Here is a 16,697-nt window from a genome sequence, read left to right as displayed (position 1 = left end):
TTTTCTTAATAAAACGTCGAGTAATTCCGGGAGATAGTCTATTTTATTTAATAATTCCATATATGTTTAATAATTTTTTTCTCTTTTTAATTTTCCAATAATATGTGTCTTTGCATACAGGTAAAACACGTCTTCTTGAACACTAGAAATTGCTACTATACCCCAAGCATGCGTTTTCAACAACTTTGGGGCTACATTCATACAATCATGAGCATAATCATGATAGGATCAATCTCTACAATCATCGCATATTACTGTATCATCTAAATTCCATTTTCAATAGCCTCTTTATTCAAATAGGTCCATTTTTGACTATTAGAATAACATTCTAAACTTCAAAATCTCGATGTTATAGATAATATAGAAGGAGATGACGGTGATGTTTCTAAAGCTATTAGCACTGGTGATTCTATTGCGTCAATATCAAATTTTTCATCTGAGGATGATTCGTATATTTCTTATTCAACCGCAGATGATGATGCTTTAATGTTAACATCGCAATGTTCCTTTCTCTCATAGGACTGCAAGATGCACCTGTATATACTTTTCATACTTTCAAAAGTATGTTCATACTCACAAGGTAATAATGTGTTCATCCGTTGCAGCGCCAACCTTTTTCCTACTTCCATCGGTATTCTGTGATGTAAAATTTCTTTTCTATTTGTTGTCAACGGCGTAACGTAGTAGTTAAGTCATTACCCTAAACCACTTACTTTTCCTTCCGTCCATCCATCCAGGTTTCAAAAGCCCGCGGATTGCTCAGTTAGTCTCCTAAGTTTGCACAAGAAGGACGTTCGATGATCATGCTCTGTAAGCAGTATATGCACCAGCATCAAGAGTTCTTTCAGATTATTACCAAAGAGCAATATTTTACATATTAGGAATGAATAAAGAAATGTCCTGTGAATAAAGTGAATAATACGGAAGGATTCAAGTTTATTCCCTTCCATCTTTTTTTATTCGATCACAGCATAGCTGTTGTACATTATGTAGATGACCTTCGTATCGCAGCAAAAAAGAAATAATTAATATGGTCAAAATCAGTGATTGTTCAGCGCGTAAATTACGAGAAAATAAATAATAAACAACGAGTATTATTATAAATAATATTATGTAATTAAATAAAAATCGCTCTTATAAATAATCTGGGTTCGAAAAAAGTTTTTATTACATCACAAAGATTGCTCACCGAGTAAATTGTTATGAGATATTAAAAATAATACGAAAAATAAAAAAGTTTTTCTACAGGTTCAGGAGGTACAAAGGCCATTCTTTACAGGAGCCAGGGGCTATAGGAACCATACGGATGAAATTTCTGACGAATTTTTAATTTTTTGCCACCGTTGTTAGATTTTTAATATAATCAGAACAAAAGATGGTTAATCGAACAATTTATTGCGAGAGAATAAAAAAATCATGTGATACAGGTCATTCAACTTACAGGAAAAACTTCACCTACTTTTCCCTATGTAGTAATTAATATTACATGACTTTCTCCAGCACGTTAACATGACAAAATCAATTAACTTTCAGCTGTGTCAGAACCTCTTACCGCTAAACGCTTCAATACTACTAAAGTGTGCTTAAAAGAAGACAAAGGATAAGCACAGTAAATTGAAAAATGTACTGTTACAATTTAATATCGTAATGCTCTCATTGTGAAAAACCTTTAAGTAAAATTGAAGAAAAATAGTTGACAATTACTTAAGTCTAACTTAATATGATTTATTACATGTACTTTCGTTGTGTACAGGTCGCTCAGTACAATGATATGCTTGTGAATATGAATATGAAATCCTCTACGTTTACCTCTGTTCATTTAACAGAACGAGGGATGTGTTATGGATACAATACCGAATTCAGCAGCTCCATCAGGTAACTATATATCCATAAGTAAGATACTACTATGGAAACTTACTTGTATATCTTGTACTTCTTATATTGTATCAAGAGAATTGTATATATAATAATGGAAAATATATTCTTCTTCCTAGACAACACAATAAACGCTGGTCAGGTCATAGAACCCAACACTTCTTTATGTCCCCGTTAAGCAACTTACATAACTTATAAGATTTCTGTATAAAAGACATGCTTCATGACATAGCTTTGACATTCCGAGACACTTTGGTTTCAATATAAAAACACCAAGAGAAGAGGAATCGACATTCAGAAGCTTGACTTAGAATTAGCTTGACTAGACCTATGTCTGGTCCTTGATCTCTCGCCGTTGGTTATACTGAGCGATGAATAGTAAAGTTTCGTTAGAATAGGCTTTCAAATAACTCGATAAGGAAGTTATTTTCCAAGATTCAAAGACGTCCGTACTTGGACATGAAGCATGTTTTCCATTACCTACATTTTACGCTACGAACATTGAACAGTACTTGTTTTTGTTTTAATCTTGCGGTCCTTATTACTCTGGTGACTTAGGTAGAAAAAAGACTGAGCATATGGTGGTTTTAAATTACTTTACTCAATCAAAGCTGTTTTGGTTTCAAAGAGATAACTTTTCAGTCGAAAACATCATTGTGATTTTAGGCCATTTGGCATCAAAAATTGAAGCCAGGCCATATATTTGATTCTATAATATATATATATATATATATATATATATATATATATATATATATATATATATATATATATATATATGTGTGTGTGTGTGTGTGTGTGTCTTATTTTGGGTAATTTCGTGTTGCGATACGCACACTCTACAAGTGTATTCTGTGTTACCCTAAACATGCATTAGTGAAATAACAGCTCTTTACGAGAACGTTAACTCGTGCTAAGACGACAAAGTCATAAAATGACGTTTCCACATTATAATATAATTTAGAAGATCTAACCGTAAAAACGAAGAAACTAAAAGAGACAGAGAAACAAACCTTTGCACGAGGCAACTAGAGAAAGAACTATATCTGCCCGTGTGTAGAAAAACACCACCGGATGAACAGTATTGCCAACCTAAGGGATTAGTTTTATAAATTAAATTACTTAAATTTGATATCATCGTAGGAAACAACAATAAAAATATACACAAAAGAGATGGTAAACGTAGATCAAGGTTGGAAACTCTTCGAGAAATAGCGAGAAACATGAACTAACGCAGTTGGTGCGTAGAAAGAGTGAGGTACTAACATTTTGTACACAATAAAATAATTACTGAAAAGAACTTTTTATGCTGTCTCTAAGTATGGAAGGGTCTGGTGAACAGTGTTGCCGTCAACAGAAGAGAGGGTTGAGTTTGAAAGAGGTATAATAACTCGGGAAAGGCCACTAGCGCTGTACGGTTTAAAAACTTTAACTTAAGGCGGTAAAGCATGAGGAGTAGTACTATACTTATGTGAGATCGATAAGTCACATACTGAGAGAGATATTCGGTATCTTGTTAAAGCTAAGATGTGAGGTTTGTTAGCTGGTTAGAATGCTAACATCCTGGGGAAGACAGAGTGCAATTTGCATGGGTTTATGTACTCGTGGGTTTTTCAGGTCACTAATAACGATGATGACGTGAAGAGTAAACAACCGCAGCTGTGCAGCGTTGCCACCATTTACAAACCTTAAATCTCAGCTTTCAAGAGATACCGAATATCTCTGTCAGTACGTGACTTATCGATTTTACATAAAACCACGAAACTGCTTCTCATGCTCTACCGGCTTGCGTTATAGGTTATAAACTATACAATACTAGTGACCTTCTCCAACTTATTGTACCTTTTCCAAAATAAACTTTTATCTTCTGTTGATGGCATCACTGTTCAGCAGACCAATATTTAATTCTTGTCATATATATAATTTAAGATGTACAAAACATTAGGAACTCACTCTCTGTATGCACCAACGGCGTTTGAACATGTTTCACGTTATTTCTCGAAAAGTGTGCAACACTGACCTGCATTTGCGCAAAAAATAGATTAATACGTTTTTTCTATTTTCTGCGGAAGAACGGTTTTAAGGGGAAAATGTTCCCAACCAAAATTTTGAAAATTGACGCCCGAAAGGAAAGAAGAAGTGAACCGAAGTGAAAGAAACAGTGCACAGATGTGCCAGATATAAAATGAGAGAATAAGTGTTTCGTATTTTACTGGAAAAAAGGATTGGGTGGCGCACGGACCCTCTCAAAACCTTTGATCACGAAATATCAAAAGTGCTAGTATCAGTATTTCAGACGTGTGTAAAGGACACTAAGAATTGCAACATAACTTTGTGTATGGACACTACACAAAAAATAAATGAGTACTTTTTTATTTTCTGCGGAAAAACGGTTTCAGGGGACAAGAGAACGGTTTTAGGGGCCCCACCCAAAATTATGAAAGTTCACGCCCGAAAGGCAAGAAGAAGTGAACCGAAATGAATGAAATTGTGCACCGATATTGCAACATAAAATTAGGGAATACAGGTTTCGTATTTTCCCGGAAAAGACGGTCGGGTCGGGCAAGGACTCCTCCAAATCTTTGATCAGGAAATATCAAAATTGAAAGTAACAGTATGTCAAATAGATGTTAAGGACATGAAGAATTGCAACGAAACATTGTGTATGGACACTACTCAAAAAATAAATGAATACGGGTTTTCGTTTTCTGAGGAAACCAGGTTTTAGGGGGCAAAAGCTCTCTCCCAAATCTTTGAAATTTGACGTCATTAAGCCAAGAGAAAGTGAACGGAAGTGAATGAAATTGTGCGCAGATATTGTCGCCATAAAATAAGAGAATACGTGTTTCGAATTTTACTGGACAAAAGAGTTGGGTAGGCCACAGAACCCTCAAAAACTTTGGTCACGAAATATCAAAAGTGATAGTAACAGAATGTCATGAAGAATTGCAACATAATTTTGTGTATGGACAAAACGAAAAATAAACGAATACGGGATTTTATGTTCTGCGGAGAAACGATTTTAAGGGGCAAAAGACTCCATGCAAAAGTTTGAAAGTTGACTCCAGAAACGCAAGGAGAACTGAACCAAAGTGAATGAAATTGTGAATAGATATTGCAGACGTAAAATGAGGATACGGACTTCGTACTTTCCTGGAAAAAAAGGTTTGGTGGGACACGACCCGTGGGAACCTTTGATTACAAAATATGAAAAGTACCAGTAAAACTATGTCAAATGTGGGTAAGGCACTGAATAATATTAACGAAATTTTCGTATGGACATTACGCAAAAAGTGAAAGAATACGGGTTTTAATTTTCTGCGGAAAAACGGTTTTGGTGGGGGGGAAATTTCCCACCCAAAATTTTGAATCTTGACACACGAAACGCAAAAAAAAAAAAAAAAAAATTAACCGATGTGAATGAAATTGTGAACGGATATTGGAGACGTAAAATGATAATACGGGTTTTGTATTTTCCTTGAAAAAATAGTTGTGTTATGCGCGGACTCCTCGAAACCTTCGATCACGAAATATGAAAAGTGTTAGTAACACTATGTCAAATGTGTGTAAAGGACATAAAAAATTGCAACAAAACTTTACGTATGGAAATTACGCAGAAAAGAAAGGAACACTTTTTAAATTTGACGCCCGAAAGATAAGAAGGGATCCGCAGTAATTGAAAGTTTGCACATATATTGTAGACATAAAATGAGGGAATACTGGTTTCGTATTTTCCTGGAAAAGACGGTTAAATGGGGCACGGACCCCTCCAAACCTTTGATCATTAAATATCATAAGCAATAGTAACAGTATGTCAGATGTGTGTAAAGGACATCAAGAATTGCAACGAAACTTTGTGTATGGACACTACTCAAAATATAAATGAATACTGGTTTTTATTTTGTGCGGAAGAACGGTTTTAGGGGGCAAAAGCTCCCAACCAAAATGTTAAAATTTGACGTCCGAAAGGCAAAAAGAAGTGAACCAAAGTGAATGAAATTGTGCACAGATATTGTAGACATAAAATGAGGGAATACGGAATTCATAATTTCCTGGAAAAAATGGTTGGGTGGGGCACGGACCCATCCAAATATTTGAACACGAAATCATTGTAAGCGTTAAATGTGCCTCGTGAAATACTCTAAAATACTATATATACTGTTAGTGAATACTGTTGATCTGCCAAATTTGAAGAAATCGGATGGATACATTTGTGAAACATGAAAAGCTTTATTTTACATATCCAATATCTACACACAATTTCATTTGCTTCGGTCCAATCCTTCCGCCACGCACCGCTCGGTGCACTCAAAAGTTTTTCTTTTTCACGAAAATAAGAAACACGTATTCCTTCATCTTACCTCTACAATATTTGTGCACAAATTCATTCACTTCGGTCTACTTCTTTTTGCCGTTTGTGCGTCAATTTTAAAAATTTTGGGTTGGGGCTTTTGTCCCTAAACCGTTTTTCCAATGAAAATAAAAAACGCGTAAGTTTCTTTGCATATTGTCACTACACAAAATTTCGTTGCAATTCTTCATGCTCTTTAGCACTTCTGGCATACTGTATTTAGCACTTTAATATTTCATGATCAAAGGTTTGGAGGGGTCCGTGCGGCACCGAACCGTTTTTCCAGGAAAATACGAAACCCGTATTCTCTCATTTCTCGTCTATAATATCTAGGCACATTTTCATTCACTTCGGTAAACTTGTTTTTGCCTTTTGGGCGGCAAATTTCAAAATTTTGGGTGGGGATTTGATCCCCTAAATCTGTTTTTTGTAGAAAATAAGAAACCCGCATTCGTTTATCTTTTGCTTATTGTTCCTACACAAAGTATTGTTCCAGTTTTCCATGTCGTTTAGGCAATTCTGACATACTGTTATTAGCAATTTCGATATTTCGTGATGAATGATTTGGAGGGGCCGTGCCCGACCTAACCGTTTTTTGCAGGAAAATACGAAAGCCGTATATATTGATTTTACGTTTTCAATATCTGTGCATAATTTCGTTCACTTCGGTCCACTTGTTTTTGACTTTTGGGCCTCAACTTTCAAACTTTTGGGTGCAAACTGGACAAAAATCTGGACACCTGTTCTTGCTTAAGCGCAAAAACTTTGTAAGGGTTAACGTGCCTCCAGAAATACTATAAAATACGCTATACTGTTTGTGCTTGTAGTCGATCTGCCAAATTAGAAATAAAATCGGATGGAGATAAGACACTTGTGAAACACGAAAGGCCATATTTTACATATCCTATAACTACATACATTTTCAATCGCTTCGGTCCGGACATCCCGCCACTCAACGCCTCGGTCCACTCAAAGTTTTTCTCGATTCTTCACATGGATGGATACATTTGTAAAACATGAAAGACTTTATTTTACATATCAATATCTACACACAATTTCATTTGCTTCGGTCCACTCCTTCCGCCACGCACCTCCTCGGTCCACTCAAAATTTTTGTTTCTTTTTCACGAAAATACGAAACACGTATTCCCTTATCTTACCTCTAGAATATTTTTGCACATTTCATTCCCTTCGGTCCACTTTTTCTTGCGTTTTGGGTCAAATTCCCAAATTTTGGACGGCGGCTCTTGCCCCCCAAAACAATTTTTCCCAGAAAGTTAGAAAACGTATTCGTTTATTTTTTCCCTATTGTTCATACACAAAGTTTTGTTGCAATTCTTCATGCCTGTTACACACATCTGACATCTTGTTACTAGCACTTTTGATATGTCGTGATCAAAGGTTTGGAGCAGTCGGTGTCTCACTCAACCCTTTTTTCCAGGAATATGCAAGTCACGTATTCCATCATTTGATGTCTACAATATCGGTGCACAATTTCATTCACTTCGGTTGACTTCTTTTTGCCTTTCGGGTTTCGAAATCCATAATTTTGGATATGGGATATTGCCCCCTAAAACCGTGTTTCCGCAGAAAAAGAAAGAGTATTCGTTTAATTTTTGCGTGGGTTTAATACAAAAGGTTATGTTGCAATTCTTCATGTCCTTTACACACATCTGACATACTGTTACTAGCACATTTGATATTTCGTGATCAAATGTTTCGAGTGGCCCGTGCCCCACCTTACCGTTGTTTTTCAGGAAAATACGAAAACCGTATCCTCAGTTTACATCTGCAATATCTGTGGAATATTACATTCACTTTGGATCACTTCTTTTTAGAATTCGGCTTCAACTTTCAAAATTTAAAGGTGAGGTCTTTTGTAACCTAAAAACCGTTTTTCTGCAGAAAATAAAAAAAACGCATTCGTATATTTTTGACGTTTTGTCCGTACAAAATGTTTCGTTGCAATTTTTTATTTCCTTTACATACATCTGACATAATGTACTGGCATTTTCATATTTCGTGATCAAAAATTTGAAGGGTTCGTTGCCTCATCCAACTGTTTTCTCCTGAAAAATTCGAAAAACCGTATCCTAATTTTACGCCTGCAATTTCTGTTCAAAATTTCATTCACTTCCGTTCACTTCTTCTTGTCATTGGTGCGTCAGTTTTCAAAATTTTTGATGGAGAATTTAGCCACTAAAAACGTTTTTCCTCAAAATATATAAAAAAAAACGTGTTCGTTTATTTTTCCGTATTGTCCATACACAAAAAATTATGTTTCAATTCTTCATGTCCTTTACACACATCTTACATAATGCTATTAGCATTTTTGATATTTCATGACCAAATGTATGGAGGGGTCCGTCCCCCCACCTAACCATCTTTTCCAGGAAAATACTAAACCCGTATCCTTCATTGTATGTCTATAATATCTGCAAAATTACATTCACTGCGGTTCCCTTCTTCTTGCCTTTCAGGCGTCAATTGTTAAAATGTTGGTGTGGGTTCTTTTGAATCTATAACCATTTTTCCGCAGAAAATAATAACCCGTATTCCTTTATTTTTTGCGTATTGTCCATAAAAAAGTTATGTTGTAATTCTTCATGTCCTTTAAACACATTTGACATCCTCTTACTAGAACTTTTGATATTTCGTGATCAAATGTTTAAAGGGGTCCGAGCCCCACTCAACCAATTCATCCAGGATAAAGCGAAACCCGTGCCCTCATCTTACGTCTGAAATATCTGTACACAATTTCATTTACTTCGGTTCACTTCTTCTTGCCTTCCGAGCGTCAAGTTCAAAATTTTTGTATGGAGGCTTTTGAACCCTAAGACCTTTTTTCCGAAGAACATAAAAACCCGTATCCTTTTTAGTTTTTGCGTATTGTCCATACACAAAGTTATGTCGCAATTCTTCCTGTCCTTTACACACATCCGACATACTGTTACTAGCACCTTTGATTTCGTAATCAAAGGTTTGGAAGGATCTGTGCCCCACCCTTTCCTTTTTTCTAGGAATATACTAATCCCCTATTCCCTCATTTTATGTCTACAATATCTGTGCACAATTCATTCATTTTCGTTCACTTCTTTTCTTTTCGGGTGTCAAATTTCAAAATTTGGGGTGGGGGTTTTGCCTCTTAAAATCGTCTTTCCGCGCAACATTAAAAAACCTGTATTATTTTATTTTTTGCATATTGTCCATACAAAATGTTATGTTTCAATTCTTCATGTCCTTTACAAACATCTGACATACTGTTACTCACACCTATGATATTTCGTGATCCAATGTTTGGAAGGGTCTTTGCTCCACCCAACCGTTTTGTTTCAGGAAAGTACGAAACCTGTATTCCCTCATTGTAAGTCCGCAATATCTATGCACAATTTCATATACTTCGGTTGACTTCTTATTGTCTTTCGGGCGTCAACTTTCAAAACTTTGGAAGGGAGCTTTTGAAATCTAAAACCGTTTTACGTAGAACATAAAAAACTCGTATTCGTTTACTTCTAGGGTGTTGTCGATACGCAAACTTATGTTGCGATTCTTCATGCCTTTTAAACACATCTGACATCCTCTTACTAGCATTGTCGATATTTCGTGACCAAAGGTTTAGAGGGATTGGTGCCTCACCCAACCCTTTCCTCCAGGAATACACGAAATCCATAATGCCACATTTTATGTCTACAATATATATGCACAATTTCATTCACTTTGGTTCACTCGTTTTGCCTTTCGGGTGTCAAATTCCGAAACTTTGGATGGGGGATTTTGAACCCTAAAACCGTTTTTCTGCAGAAAATATAAGAAACAGTATTCGTTTATTTTTTGCGTATTGTCTATACACAAAGTTATGTTGCAATTTTTCTTGTCTTTACATATATCGGATATTCTGTTACTAGCACTTTTGATATTTCGTGGTCAAATGTTTCGAGTGGCCCATGCCCAACCTAACCGTTTTTTTATTATTTTTTTTAGGAAAATACGAAATCCGTATAAGCATTCCACGTCTACAATATCGTGCAATATTACATTCAATTTGGTTCACTTCTTCTCAACATTCGGCGTCAACCTTCAAAATTTTGGAGTGACTTCTTTTGCAACCTAAAAACCGTTTTTTCGCAGAAAATAAATAAAATCGTATTCGTTTATTTTTGTCGTTTTGTCCGTACAAGAAGTTTCGTTGCAATTTTTCATGTCCTTTACACATATCTGACATACTGTACTAGCTCTTTTGATTTTTCCTTATCAAGGGTTTGGAGGGGTCGGTGGACCACCCAACCGTTTTCTCTAGGAAAATTCGAAAAAATGTATCCTAATTTTACGTCTGCAATTTCTGTTCAAAATTTCATTCATTTTTGTTCACTTTTTAAGCCATTGGGGCGTCAATTTTCAAAACTTTGGGTGGAGGATTTAGTCCCTAAAATCGTTTTTCTTCAAAATATAAAGAACCCGTGTTCGTTTATTTTTCCATATTGTCTATACACAAAGTTATGTTGCAATTTTTCATGTCCTTTACACACATCCGACATACTGCTATTAGCACTTTTGATATTTCGCGATCAAATGTTTAAAGGGGTCCGTACCCCACCCAACCGTTTCCTCCACGAAAATACAAAACTCGTGTCCTCATCTTGCGTCTGAAATATCTGTGCACAATTTTTTTCACTTCGGTTCACTTCTTCTTGCCTTCCGGGCGTCAACTTTCAAATTTTTGGATGTGGGCTTTCGAACCCGAAAACGTTTGTTCCGAAGAACATTAAAACCCGTATTCTTTCTTCTTTTTCCGTATTGTCGGTGCAGAAAGTTATGTTGCAACTCTTCTTGTCCTTTACACACATCTGACATACTGTTACTAGCAGTTTTGGTTATTCGTGACCAAAGGTTTGCAGGGATCTGTGCCCCACTCAACGCTTTTTGCCAGCAACATACTACACCCGTATTCCTTCATTTTATGTCTACAATATCTTTGCACAATATGATTTACTTCGGTTCATTTTTTTTTTGTCTTTCGGGAATCAACTTTCAAAATTTGGGGTTGTGGCTTTTGCCCCCTGAAACCGTTTTTCCGTAGAAAATAAAAAACGCACTCGTTTGTTTTTTGCGTATTGTCCATACATAAAGTTTCGTTGCAATTCTTCATGTTTTTAGACACATCTGACACACTGTTACCAGCACTTTTGATGTTTCGCGATGAAATGTTTGGAGGTGCCCGTGCCCCACCTAACAGTTTTTTCCATTAAAATATGAATCCCATATTTTCTCGTTTTACGTATGCAATATCTGTGCACTATTTGACTCAGCTCGGTTCAGTTGTTCTTACCTTTGAGGTGTCAACATTTAAAATTTTGATTGTGGCTTTTATATTAAACCTTTACATTATATAACTCTTTTTCTTTTTTATGAGATTCTTTTTTGGGGTTGAAGGAGAGAATGGTTTCCTTGATATCTGTTGCCATTCATATTGCTTGATCTGCTTAAGTAAGATCATTTGTAACATTTGATGTCACCCAACTGCGTCACGATAATAAAATTGTCATTCTTATCAATTTGTTTTACTGTCTTATTTGCAGTTTGGCACACTGATATGTTTGTTACAAAATTGAGGTCTAGTCCAACGCTTTTCGGATTCACAACAAACCCAACCTCTGAGCTTTTTGGGTTGCCTGCTATTGCAGGAGAAGTAGAATTGTAGGTGGGAATGCACTTTTGGAGTCGTGTTTACAATATACTTTTTATATCTTACAGTCTTCTTAAATAATTTAATTCAGTTCGATTATAGTTCTTCTTTGCTTGTTTTATCTGTTTTGTTAACTGCGTTCGGATATGTCTTGTAGAAATTCACAAATTTCTTCTTTCCGAATTACGATGCGATAACTGTACGTCGAGACATTGTCTGCTTCTGTTGTAGCTGGCAATCAGAGCTGGATTTAGATTTAGGGGGCCCTAATCTACTGAAGATAATAAGGTCTTTTATGTGTCCAGATAAACGTAGACCCTATAAACTGAACTGAAGAAACCAGTGATATTTTATGAAACAGACTAGCAGATGGGGCATCATTACTTTCATTATATGGGTCGGCACAAACGAAGCACTATTGCTTTAGGTATAGTAGATTTTAATTTATTTATTGTTTTTCTTATGCGTATTTTTGAAATATGCATTCAATTTTTTCTTTAAATTTTAAGGCCTCGAAGAGCATGAGGCCCTAAGCTATAGTTTGTTTAGCTTATACTTAAATCTGACACTGCTGGCAATAACCTTTCCCTTCAGTTTTCTTTCTACTAAGATGTCAGAAACATTTGTGCTTCCCTTTCCCTTTTCTGCCGAAACCCTATAATAGTAATTGTTCTTACTTCAAAGTTCTGAGGCCACTCAAGTTAATAGTTGAATCAACTTCATTGCTTCACCTCGCCTAGTTTTGTTTTAATTTTTCCCGTTACTATTTCAGAATTTTCTATAAATTCAGATTAATATTCAGGCACACATTGCTTCTATTTGTCCTTCACTGCCTTCTATACTCCATTCTCTATTATTACATAATGGACTTAAAATGCCCCAGAGAAGTCATCGAACGAGTTTAAGTTCAGAGACTTTGGTGTCGTTCCAAAGGACTTACAGTTAAATCTATCGGCCTGTGACAACAACTATGAACCGCTAACAAAGTGCAAAATGAGTTGATGATCCATCTTGACGGTGATAGCACAAACTTCGAGGTGAAAGGGGTACTTCGTTCAGGTAAGATAACAATGTTGCCTCTAGGAATCCTCTATGTTTGTCCACATTCAATGAGTATATACCGAAAGCCAGACCGATTAATTTGTCACCAAGTGTCCCACTTTAGACCGGATCAATGTGACGATTGGACACCAGTGGCAACATAGAGATCTTGATCAGACCAATACATTGAATTGTTTCTATTTATAATATCATTGAGTGAAAATTATGTTTATCACTGAACATATTATTGAGATCAAAGTTCTATTGATGCAGTTATCTTCGTTCAATCCAGTTACGTATCACCGATCATCTGCCAGTGTTCACTCCAAGTAGTTGCTATTCAAATTGTATGATGTATGAATGGTCCTGTACGTCAATTCCCTGTATCCCGGAGAATAATTTAAACTTTATCTATGTTATTGTGCAAAGCTCTAATCTGCTGGAACGGTTAGAATTAACCTACATCTTACAATGTAATGGATCGACATCACAGATATTGAAATAGTATGATGCTCTGACGTCCGGAACAAAGTTTATGTGCGACAGATTCATAGTATTCAACCTTACGAGCATTTCGCCAGCAACGTTTCAACTCAAGCCACTTACATGGTTTAATGTAAGTGATAATTACAGAGGATTGTCTTATATAAATTTCCACGGAGCAAAGCGATCACTTTATGGTCCATTTTCTAATCATGTCAACATGGGCTAGGATTAGAGGTATTTAGAACAATATTAAAATCACTTCCTATGTATAGAAATTTTACTCTCGGAAGTCACAATATTAAATGCGAAAAATCATAACGCCTGAAGAAGTGATTACTTCTTCAGAAATACGTTGGAAAGTTGATGCAAGTGGAGGGTTGCATATTTTTCGAAAATAATAAATAAACATATTGATGAAAATAAATAAATATGGTTTATATTTCAAATAGTGCACGTTAAAGGAACTGAGCAAATTGTAATTGTAGTAGGAAAGTAATCAATTATTCACAGACAAAGTAAAAGGGATTGATTTTTAAGGTCGCATGTTATACTATGCATAAGTACCGGAAGTCTTACAGGACAGGTTTACCCGTCAGTCAGTTACTGTAGACAGGTATCCGAGCAAAACCGGTAAAATATATCAAGATGTATTTTTTTTAATTTCATTTAACGCCCCAAGGGTAGTCTTCATTTCCTTCGTCATGTCTATATTCAAACCGGAAGTGGTTCAAATTAGTCATTTTCCGTTTCAGAACTTATCATCATAAAACGAAAACGGTAACAGATTGCGCAAACCGGCTTTGTTCAGACAATTCAGCATCTCAAGGTAACTTAAAATGACAATCTCGAACAGTCTACGTACGAAAATCGGAAGTGATTATAATTTTCTAATACTTTCGGTTTTAATATTGATTTCCGTCGATGTGCAACTTTCTTGTAATCTATACATCTTCCCAAAAGTACGCTCTATCCCCTCTACCCACATATCAACGATCTATTCAAACCAGAAGTGGTTAAAATTAACCATTTCATGTTTCAATATTTGCCATGAAAGAACAAAAATTGTAATATATAACGACAATCGGTTGTTTTGTGCAATCGATTCACGATGCCAACATAACATACCATCACAATTCGCAAAAGAAAAAAAGAACTGGTTGTAACTTACTACTATCTCAATACTAATTTTTGTAGAGCGAAAATGGTAAGAGATACGAGAAGGAAATTTTTACAATCGATTCAGCTTCTACAGAGTGCGCTCTAACTCCTTACTTAACCATCTATTCAAACCGGAAGTGGTTCTAGTTAACGATTTCTGGTTTCAGTCCTTATCACCATAGAACAAAAGCAGTGTGACATCGTGAATAATCTCTTTCTGATTGCATTCATCACCCGAGGAACAGGTTTTATTTTACAAGGTATATCTTATTAATCTTTTGCAGCCACTAGTTGTAGACGAAATTCTTTACGTTTAACCCTAAAAATGGCAAGGTGAGTCCGTTGGAACTTATTTCAAACATATACGAAATTATTTCAGTATAACCCTTTGCGTTTTAGAACAATAGATGTCTCAGTTTTTATATGCTACTACCACTGTCTTCTCTATTGTGACGTTGATTTGTTTCTCTGTTTTTCATTTTTGATTTAAAGGGAAAAATACATTTGTTTCTCAGACACAAAATGTTAAGATGAGTCCAATAAACTCACTCTCAAATATCAATTATTTTGAGATACTTAGAGTTGATTTGATTTTCCTTCTTTGTTATATGTGTTATGGTGGTCCAGTGGGACGTTTTCTTCAATGCTCTAGTGAACCTTGTGTGTTGGTGCCGTCTCTTATAGTGGTGCAATAGCTGTTCACGCATTTTGAATACCGAAGAGGAAATTATTCTTGAGATGGGGACGAGAAGTGATGGAGAACTTGGGTGTTCGGAAAAGGAAGTCAGTGCGAGTGACTTGGAAAGTGAAGGGTCTGCATTGTCTGATACTCTTAGTGACTGTGATGCAGATGTAGCCACAGATCAGGGAAGCGTTATACCGCGCAAAGGATGGAATCGTTTGGGAATCTGAACCGCCTCGTCCTCAAAAGCCAAGAGCCCACAACATAATCAAAATTAACATTGAAAGAGTGATTCTTTCTCCCAATAGTGTACTTGTTAATCCTTTGGACGCACTTCTCTTATTTCTTCTGGAAGATGTGGTGAAGTGTATAGTAAAATATACTAATATCGAGACCGAGCGTGAATTCCGAAGCCGAAATATAAAACAGAAGGGAAAGCCTATTGACGACATTGAAATCAGGCGCTTTTTAGGGCTGCTATATACAGCAGGTCATCTAAAGTCTAAGGATCTAAGCGTTGAATCTCTGTGGGATAAGAAATATGGACCACTCATATTTCGGGCTGCCATGGGAATGAATCGGTTCAAACATCTGTGCACATATCTCTGGTTTGGTGATAAAAGTACAAGATGTGTAAGGAGGGAAAAAGACAAGTTGGCACCGATTAGAAATGTATGGAACGCAGTAAATAAATGGTTGGGTAAACATTACCTACCAGATGTGAATATAACCGTAGACAAGCAGCTAGTGCCTTTTCGAGGACGATGCCCTTTTTGACAGTATTTGCCTAATAAACCGGACAAGTATGGAATGAATATTTGGTGGATTACGGACTCGAAAATATGTTATCCACTCCAAGGAATACCTTATAGAGGAAAAGAGGGGGATAATGTTATTGAAAACTTGGGCCAAAATGTAGTGATGTCATTGGCTGAGCCATATTTCAGGAGCAACCAAAACATTACCTGTGACAATTATTTCACAGACTTATCTCTCGCCAACAGACTCTTACAAAACAGTCTAACAATCGTAGGTACAGTAAGAAAACAAAAGACGTTTATACTACTAAATTCATGCCAATCCGAACAAAAGCTGTTGTCATCTATGTTTGGATTCCAACAAAATTGCACAATGGTTGCATATGTCCCTAAAAAGAATAGAGCTATTGGGTGATATCAATAAAATAAGTAACTACTCCTGAGAAGTCCGGCTCGAGAATCGGAGTAACTACACCTGGAGTAATCTCCTCCCTCAATTTCGTATCAATAAAACAAGCCACTACTCAGGTCTAGTCTGCTCCAGATTTATGAACGTTTACTCGCGCTTCCTCTGCACGTAGCACTGAGTCGTATCAATAAAAGAAGTAGTTACTCATTTCTCCCATCCGTCGCGCGGTCATTTCGTTGTTTTTAACTTATGGC

The sequence above is a fragment of the Thermobia domestica genome, chromosome 14 (genome assembly GCF_964235325.1).
Source record: "Thermobia domestica chromosome 14, izTheDome1.hap1.1, whole genome shotgun sequence".
In the NCBI taxonomy this organism is placed as follows: Eukaryota; Metazoa; Arthropoda; class Insecta; order Zygentoma; family Lepismatidae; genus Thermobia; species Thermobia domestica.
The sequence above is the reverse complement of the archived record's forward strand: the minus strand, read 5'-3'. Positions refer to the sequence as shown.